Genomic DNA, 10,121 nt, shown 5'->3' on the forward strand with positions numbered 1-10,121 from the left:
TATTTTGGCCACCTGATGTGAAGAACTGACTCATTGGAAAAGACCCTGATGCCGGGAGAGACTGAAGGCAAGAGGAGAAAGGGACAACAGAGGATGAGATGTTTGGATGTCAACACTGACTCAATGGACATGAGTTTGAGCAAGCTCTAGGAGTTGGTGATGGACAGGGAAGCCTAGTATGCTGCAGTCCATGGGTTCACAAAGAATCGGACACAGCTGAGTGACTGAACTGAACTGAACTGATGGCTGAGTAGTATTCCATTGTGTATAAATATATATATCACATCTTTGTCCATTCATCTGTTGATGGACACTTAGGCTGCTTCCATATCTTAGCAATTGTAAATAATGCTGCTATGAGCATTGGGGTCGCATGTATTTTTGTGTGTGTGTGGGGGGGAATTAAAAATTGTTTTATTTGGAAAAAGTGCATCTTAAAAAAGGGCAGCTGCAAAATACAGAGACCTCTGCAACAGTTACTGTTTTTTTTTTTTTCCTTAAGTGAAAAGAATGAGTGATAGCCGAGGCATCAGGGCAGTAGATGGACACATCTGGGGCACCTCCAAGTTATTTTCAGGAAAGAGAACAACAAAACACAAAGGTAAAAATTCCAATCAAGGAATTATTCTAACAATTTAACATTAGCTTATCTTGTCAATTACCACTCTCTGTTTCCCCTTTTAGTGGAAAAGCCTGACTTACTATAGTGCCAACCAATGACTCCACTACAGGAAACACCTTAGAACATAGTTTTGAATCACACTGTCTAGCTACAAAACTTGGGGATGGAATGAGGCAAATACCCACAAAAAAGGAACACAAAAACCTGACAAGAAACCCCTCAAATGAGGACAAAGTTTTGTCAAAATGTGCCTGGACTGAGAATTCTAGGAGATCATACAATATTAAACACAAGTGTGGACTCAAGCCCTAGGTTGTATTAATACATGGGATAACCATATAGTTTGCACTTCTGTGGCTAAGCCCATTTCTCTATTTATACAGACAGAGCTAGCATTGCTTTTTAACAGCTACCAATAAACTGCTTTGTCCTTTAAGATCTATTTGCCAGGAGAGGCTGAAACCACTAAACTAAATTTTTTCACTAAGGCTACAAACACTGCGTCTATGCAGGGATGCGAAGCTTGTCACGCACTCACACATCCAAAGTCCATCTGCCTTGAGTCAGCTTCCAACTCTGCATTATTTTCTTCAATATTTTATTGAAGAAATATTCTTCAACTCCAATATTTTACATGTGTTCTTTCACAGTTTTCCTATCATGCTAAACACGGTAAGAATCTCAAATACATTCACACCTGGTTCTGGTTACCCAGGAGTATTACTTGTGTGCAATGAAACAAGAGACCAAAAACCACAGGACGAGTGCACAGGGTGGGGGATGACAGGATAGGGACCAGACAGAAAACACAGATGTGCAGATTTCACCAGAAACCAAGTACCCACCTCCCAAGTCTAGAGCAGAAGGAGGCTACAGTTCAGTTCCTTCACCTATCACCCCAATTTCTGGACCCCCAAAGCAGGAGCCAGTGCTGTTACTTCTGAACCCAGGGTCCTCAAAAATGAGTCCTGGAAATCCAGAAATGCACCCCTCGAACTGTGTGGATCTGGTGGAAATCATGAAGCGACAAACCTACACTAACTGTCTGACAGTTAAATTCATGTTACAAAAAAACTAACCTTCAGATTTAGTTTTGTAACTGTTTTAAACAGAGAAAACAAAATACTTCTTGGGGAAAGGTGGGGGGTTGAGAAGACAGGCCCTGGGTAAAAATGATTACGACAGCACCTAGAGTTGAGAGGCCTGCCTAGGAGAGCAGCCCAGGCATGGCCACTGCCCCCGAGGCCCGCTGCCGTCTGAGGCTCGGCAGACCAGTTCACGCGCCCCGCCGAGCTGCTATAGATCCAAGTCATAAAAATCTTCCAGCTCATCGTGAAACAAGTCCCACTCGTCTTCAGAATCTGTCAGGTTGTCGCCCCCACCTGAAGCCAAAAGCATAAGCAACATCTCACCCAGCTCAAAGGTGACAACCTCCTCTTCATCGTCAAGAGGGTTGCCATTCTCTTGGTCCTCGACAAGCTCCCAGAAGTGATTCCTTCATTGGGCCTGGTATCTGCTTGATGTTGCCACATTCTGTATCTGTGGCTCCTCTCAATGGCCATCAGGGTACACATGCTTGTAAAAACAGTTCCCTCCAAATGAGCAGCTCCCATGGCCTTTGTCAAAATACCTGCAGGCCTTGTTGCTCATTGCCTTTTTGTATTTCTGAATGAGTTTCTGCTTCTCTTTTTTTCTCCTCCACCCAGTACTCACTTGGAATGACAAAGTTAGATGTGATCTGGCATTCTAGGCAGGACTTTATCCTCTTGCTCTCAAATTGCTTAGCACTCCTCCAGTTGCAAACACACTTGAGACAGTAGGTGTGGTTGCAGTTGGAGAGGATCCCAAAGTGGCACTCGCTAGGGTTGGCTTTTTCATAGACTACCTCCATGCAGATGCCATACACCATTGTCCTTGCTGCACTGCACCGTGAATGAGAGCTCCATGTCCTTCTCATGGGCCTTAATGCAGGATTTTATATGCTGCGACGTCTGGGCAGCATCCACGGGATGAAGGACCTGCAGCCCGCACATGTCACACGCGTCTCCATGCAGATACATGCAGTTCTCCCCATAGCGGCACTCCTCCACCGTGGCATAGGGGCAGAACTGCTTCTTAGTGTCCACTGTACTTTGCTCCTTCTCCGAGTCTTCCTTGGTCACTGAACCCTGCAGGGGGCCTTCAGTGGATGAAGGGGTAGTCCGGCCACAGTAGGGCTGCCCTGGAACAAACTTCATGGCATTCATGGTCTTCTGAACTGGCTCCTACAGTTGCAAAGTTTGAATTTCTTGACTCAGCCTCGCCCATATTCATTTCAACAGTCGGTCCAACTGATGAGAGACTCGAGGAAGCAGCAAGGGATGGCTTTTCAGTTAGATCTGTAGCAGTTGCTTCTTCCTGTTTCAGTGGCTTGCTATGTTCATATCTGCAGTGGTCTCCATAAATACAGTACCCTCGTTGAAAATACTTGCACACTGTACCATATGGACTGTCAAGAGAGGTCATGTGAGTAGTGACAGTTGTCTCCTTCCTTACAAACCCCATGCATGAAATACCATTTGGGTTTCTGGTTTGTTTTTCGTGCCTTTTGTCTCTCAGTCTTCACAATGATATCCCTTCTTGCCAACCCATCTCTACATCTCTTAGTGTTCCTCCTTTCCATCGAGTCCAAGTTCAATCTGCTTGCTGATGACAGGCCAATAAACTGAGAGATGAAATGTTGAGGTCAGGAACAGGAAAGCCAGCAGACTGAGGTGATAGCAGACTAGGTCTCTGAAATACCATACTGCATGGATCTTTTTGCGTTAGTGTTTTTGTTTCTCTAGGGTATATACCCAGGAGTTGGAATTGCTGGGTCATGTGGCAGATTTAGTTTTTTGAGAAGAGTCCATACTGTTTTCCACAGTGGCTGCATGAGGGTTAGGGTTACCTACATCCTCACCAACATTGGTTATTCATGTTCTTTTTGATGATAGACATTCTAACAGGTGTGAAGTGATATCTCATTTTGGTTTTAATTTGCATTTCTCTGATGATTAACAGTGATATGGATCTTTTCATGTACCTGTTGGCCATCTATGTCTTCTTTGGAACAATGTCTATTCAGAACTTCTGTCCATTTTTTAATTGGGTCACTTATTTTTTTGATATTGACTTGTGTGAGCTGTTTTGTATATTTTGGATATTGGCCCTTTATCAGTCATATCGTTACCAAATACTTTCTCCCATTCGGTATGTTGTCTTTTTATTTTGTTGATGGTTTCCTTTGCTGTACAAGAGCTTTTAAGTCTAATTAGGTCCCATTTGTTTATGTTTTGCTTTTATTTCCTATGCTTTAGGAGATAGAGCCAAAAAATTTGCTATGATTTGTGCATATTAATGGCGGTGCCATTTTGTTTGTAACGACTGCATTGGTAGGCTACTGTCCATGGGGTCGCAAAGAGTGGGACATGACTGAGCGACTTCACTTTCACTTTCACTGGAATGTGTAGGCTTTTAAAATAGTGTAAGCATTTTATATATAGGTAAAAAACGCAGATCAAATGTTCATACAGATCAACTTGAAAATCATTGCTTTGGGACTTCCCTGGTCACCCAGTGGCTAAGACTCCATGCTCCCAATGCAGGATGCCTGGGTTCGATCCCTGGTCAGGGAACTAAGATCCCATATGCCACAAGTAAGACCTGGTGCAGCCAAATAAATTCATTAAATAAATAAAAAGAATTAAAAAAGAAAATCATTGCTTTATTAATTAGTTGATAAGGCTCTGTGTAAAATCCTGATGTTGTGAACACATGATAGGAAGCATTGATGGAATAGGAAAGGACTAGCAAAGGGCTCAGAAAGTTCTTAGTTCTGAAAAGTTCCATTTATCTTTGGGGGAATGCAGGACAATGGAAGATGAATCCTGTGAGACCAAGAAGACCTGTTTAACAAACTAGTGACATTTTCTTCCCAGAAAGTACACTGTTTATATGTTAACTTATTAGTTGTTCTTGGATAAACTTTTAATTTTGATACTATTGTTGCCTTGACTGTGGGTGAGGCAGGAAGGTACCCAGACCATCAAGGCTGTGTCACAGAGTCTGGTACAAGGAGAGAAGTAGCAGAGGGAGGAACTGGGGAGAAAATAAAGGGGACTGGGAGGGAGCAGCATGGCAGAACCCTTGGGGGCATTCTCATAAGTGCAGCTTCAGAGGGATGGGGTCCATCTGTGAACACAGGGTCTTACTCCCAGGGTCCTAGTCACTGAGGTCAGAGGAGGTCCAAGCTGCAACCACAAGTTTTTGTGCCTCTGGGCCTGGGATACTTCCTGAAGAGAAGCCAGAATGCCAGAGTACAGTTTCAAAAAGACCAGGAAGCTGGAAGCCAGAGACCACTCCCAAAGGAAAAGCCCCCTTGTCTCAAAAGGAGAAAGGAAGACAATGGGTACCTATCTGCTATGGTCTCAGTCTTTGTGTCCACGTGCATGCTAAGTCCCTTCAGTTATGTCCAACTCTCTGCAACACCATGGACTGTAGCCTGCTAGGCTCATTTGTCCATGGGGATTCTGCAGGCAAGAATACTGGAGTGGGTTGCCACGCCCACCTCCAGGGGATCTTCCCAACCCCAGGGATCCAACCCATGTCTCATGTCTCCTGCACTGACAGGCAAGTTATTTAACACTACTAGTGCCACCTGCCCTCCACCCCGCCACCATATAATGGAAGCCATAACCTTCAATGTGATGGTGTTAGGAGGTGGGGCCTTTGGGAAGAGCAAAGCCCTTATGAATGAGATTAGTGCCTTTATAAAAGAGGCTGCAGAAAACCCCCTTGCCTCTTCCAACTTGTGAAGGCATAGAGAGAAGATGGCCATTTGTGAATTAGGAAATGGGCTCTCAACAGACACTGAATGTTCTGGTACCTTGATCTTGGACTTCTCAGCCTCCACAACTGTGAGAAATAAATTTATGTTTATAAGCCACACAGTCTCTGGTGTTTTGTTATATCAGCCTGAGTGGACTAAGACACCATCTATAGGACACAGTTTAACTCTGTCTCGTGTTCCATCTCTACCTCTAGTGCTGGGAAAATGAGGATGTGGTGTGACCTTTGGACACTGGGACTTGGCCTTCCACTGATAGAAGTGGTACTGAATTTTCAGTTTCAAAGTTCTGCTGAGTTGATTTTTAGAGACCCTTTCCTGTCACTGAAATCCTTTGACAAGGCAGCTCAGTACCAACACCCTCACACACAACCCAAGGATGCATATGGTTCTCAGCAGCTGAGAGAATGCCATTGATCTGATGAGGCCTCTGCTCTCACACAGCCCTCCCTGCACATGCCCAGACAGTCCAGCTCATTAAGCTTGCAGCCTGGTAGATGCCCAGTAGAGGCCCTTTTCTCAGCTTCCAGACCCTCCACCCCAAGCTACTCTCTGCAGAAAGGGGACCCTGAAGTAAAGAATTTTGGCAAATGTGTGTTTGTGAATGCAAATGCATCATGAGTGATAGGAAAGGGAGAAAGAGAAACAAATGGGCTGATTGGGACAGATGAACCAAGAAAGAGGGGAGTGGGGGCACATGTGGAACGTGTGAGTGAGAGAGAGAGTGAGGTGAGGGAGAGCACAGGGCATTATGAGCAGAGATAAAGATGAGTAGTAGTGTGGGCAGCCATGGAAGTGACCTAATAGATGCTGCTAGAAGAGGGGCTGGGACAAGGTGGCCAGGTCCTGGGAGTGGTCTAGGGGTGGGAGAGAGAGATTAAAGATATGTTGGTGAGACTGTTGGCATTTACCTCATGGTTTCGCAAGCTCCTCAGGGCACAGGCTGCACTTTGGGAACATTCTTTTCCTTTTATCCCCCTTCAATGCTTGTGCTGACTATTTAACTACTCCTTACCTCATAACAGCAAATCTGGGAGTGGAGAGGACTCCCTTGTGGTATGATATGCCCCACCCTGAAGAGCTGCTGCTGAGGCCTGACTGTGTGAGGGCCCCGGCTGAGGGCTGCCCAGCCAAGAAGCAGAAATCAGACAGGTCTTGCTTTTAAAATTTTTGCACACAATAAAAACAACTCTTTTTTACATGTTCTTGTGCACTGTTCACTATTCTCACCTGCTTATTCTTCAGTGTAAACTCTAGAATCAATTTGTCAAGTTAAAAACATTCCAGTGAGGTCTTCATTATAATTGTGTCAAAGCAACACGTTACTACTGCTTTTCATTAAAATTGAATTTGAGCCTAAATAATAGAGAACTTTTTTATTCAGACAGAACTTATTTTTGCTCATTAATTTATTACCCAGCAGTATATCGAAAACTTAGGAAAGTGCTGGAAAAGTGGCCCCATTGTCTAATGACACTGAAAACCACTTGAAGCAAAGGAAAGAGGAAGAATAGTCCTTGTACTTGCACCACCCACCCTCCTCACCTGGTCCCAATCTCAACCCTAGTGGAGCCTGTTATTTAAAATTTTGATATTATCTTCATCATGAATTTTTGCATTAATTTTAATATAGAAATATTGTACTAAAGTATTTATCTTGATTATTGAGTTTTTTGACATCCATTTAAATTTTACACCCGAGGTGGTGCCTTGCCTGTCTCCCTCATGTCCCCAGTCCATGTGGTACTTAACAGTGGGTGGGAATAGGGAAGAAAAAGGGTTGTAGACTGCTCATGGAGCCAGGATAACTGAAGACCAGGAGTGAGAAACTTTTCTGCTTAACTCCTAAACAGAACTATGCAGCTCTTCTTAACAGTGCATTGTATAAATGTCTGTTCTCTGAAGGGCTGCCCTGGCTACAAGTATGGCAGGCGGCTTGCAGCTGAAGAAGAGGAGGATGGCACAATTCAAGCATTGCCATCTCCAAAGGGTCCTGCACTGTCCAGTGTGGGAGCCATGAGCCACATGAGGCTCTTAAGCCCTTGAAATGTGGTTAGTCCGAATTGTGATCCGCCATAAATATTAAGTTTGCACTGGACTTTGAAGACTCAGTACATAAAAAAAGATTGTATATCTTATTCAAAACTGATTGCCTGTTGAAAAGATAATATTTTTGGATACATTAGGTTGAATAAAATGTATTACTAAAATAAATCTCACTTTTTTTCCCATTTTATTAACGTGGGAACTAGCAAAATGTAAATTTCATGTGTGGCATGTGTTGTGTCTCATCCTATCTGTGTTGGAACAGCACTCGTCTGAGTGGTAGCAGGGATGTGTCCTTGAATATATGCAGGGGCCCTGATCACATGGCCCCTGGGAATTTTATCACCCTTTGAGGCGCTTCCTCTAACCTCTTCTGTCTCACAGGATGCTCAGTATGTAACCTGTATTAAGAGGTCACCAGCTCAGCAGATATAAATTGGAGCTCACAGGCAGAGATAGGACCTGATGTTATGGCAGTAGGGAAGGGCACTGGAGAGTGATGGAAAAGGAAGTGTGGTGGAGATCCTTTTAGACCCAGCATCTTTAAACACATTTCTTGTATTTTAAAAATGCCCCACAATGGATGAGATTCTTACTTTCCCAATCTACTTTGCAGGTAGGGATTAGGGCTCAGCCAATCAAACACACACAGAGCAGCATCTGAGGTGATGTGGAAGCAGCCATGTTACTGCATGAATCCACAAGGTTGAGGGTGGCAGCAGCTGTAAGGGAGAGATTCAGCATTAATGGATGGGTGATGCCAGCTGTTATGATGCTGCCCAGGAGGTGGCAGGAGTGTCTCTACCAAACCAGTTCTCGGTGAAATTTGTGTTTTTTTTTTTTTTTTTTTACTACATAGCCTGTAAACTGGTTCTCTGGCCTTTCAGAAATTCTCTGTATCCTTCACATTTTTCCTAGCTAGAATGCTGTTATCTGCAATAAAATCCTGGCTGATATACAGTGGTTTCTGCACCTACCGTATGAAAGTGAAGTGAAAGTGTTAGTCACTCAGTTGTGTCTGAAGTCACTAAGTCATGTCTGACTCTGCGACCCCATGGACTGTAGCTCACCAGCCTCCTCTGTCCATAGGATTCTCCAGGCAAGAATACTGAAGTGGGTTGCCATTTCCTTCTCTAGGGGATCTTCCCAACCCAGAGACTGAAATGAGGTCTCCTGCATTGCAGGCAGATTCTTTACCATATGAGCCACCAGGGAAGCCCCACTTGCTGTATGTTGCTGCTGCTGCTAAGTCGCTTCAGTTGTGTCCAAGTCTGTGCAACCCCACAGACGGCAGCCCACCAGGCTCCGCCGTCCCTGGGATTCTCCAGGCAAGAACACTGGAGTGGGTTGCCATTTCCTTCTCCAGTGCATGAAAGTGAAAAGTGAAAGTGAAGTCGCTCAGTAAGTGTCCAACTCTTCATGACCCCATGGACTACAGCCCACCAGGCTCCTCCGACCATGAGATTTTCCAGGCAAGAGTACTGGAGTGGGTTGCCATTGCCTTCTCCCCACTTGCTGTATAGTAGTCCCCAAATACCCAAATGGTGCTTTAAGCAGTCACTCTTGCTTGAAGACCTATAAGTACTTTATGTTTAGCACTGTGATAACAGCTGGAGGGACTCAGAAAAAAATGACCCTTCATTGCCTGTGCACACTCACACAGGTGACGTGTGATTGTTGGCATCCTGGTACCAAGGTCTTCCCCAGGGCAGAGGAAAACAGATTCTGATTCGTCTTTAGCTGAGAGCTGTATTTAACTCTTCAATTTGAATTCTCTAAAATAATTAGCTGCCTGCCTTCTTTTCTGGCAGCTGTTCTCAAATCAGCTTTGAGACCAAGGCTACTCTGGACATGCACAGAGTCACAAAATCTCATTTATATCACTTAGTGAGTTTACCACTCTTCCTGCCTCTAGGAAGTTAAATAATGGAGTGTGTGTTGCTCATACAAAGGAGGACATATTTTCAAACCATACACTTATAGTTTGCAAACATCAACTTTAGTGTTTGAGTTCCTCCAAAGCTAGACTCTGAGATGAGGATTTAGATGCAAGTGATTGATTTGGAAGGTGATCCCAGGAAGCACAGGGAGGGAGCAAGGAAAAGAGGGTGTGCTGAGGAGAAGGTTATTGCTGGGGCAACTGGGTTCAGTCCTGCTAAGGATTCTCTGAAAGACTGTGTAGAACATAACTCAGAACTATCCCACCAAGGGGCAAGGAAGTTGGAGTACTTATCTGTTAGCTCTCAGTCCTCACTGAGAGTTACTCATGAGGGTATTAGCTCCCCAGAACTTCTAGTTTGCCCTGCATGGACAGAGACTCTACTTACTATGGCCAGAGAAAGTCCTCAGGCAGAGAGACCCAGATACTTGAGGCTGGGATCTGCCAGTATGTGTGGGGACTGTCCACCAAAGCTGTTGATGACCTTCAGGTGGGCCAAAGGCATACTGGCTGTATTGGTTGGCTATATCTAGTTAATAAAACTTTCATCATGTCTTTTTTCTTTCATTCAACATATGTTTTAGAGCACCCAGTATGTTCCCAGCATGCATTTTGGCATGGTGATGTAACAGTGAACAAAACAGATG

The 10,121-nt window shown here is 44.3% G+C and overlaps 1 pseudogene; it reads right to left on the reverse strand.

Annotated features, from left to right (window-relative positions):
- Positions 1-1,755: 1,755 nt before the first annotated feature.
- Positions 1,756-3,221, reverse strand: LOC120882540 (annotated as a pseudogene).
- Between the last annotated feature and the right edge of the window lie 6,900 nt (positions 3,222-10,121).

This window comes from Oryx dammah, unplaced genomic scaffold (assembly GCF_014754425.2).
Source record: "Oryx dammah isolate SB20612 unplaced genomic scaffold, SCBI_Odam_1.1 HiC_scaffold_23, whole genome shotgun sequence".
NCBI lineage: Eukaryota > Metazoa > Chordata > Mammalia > Artiodactyla > Bovidae > Oryx > Oryx dammah.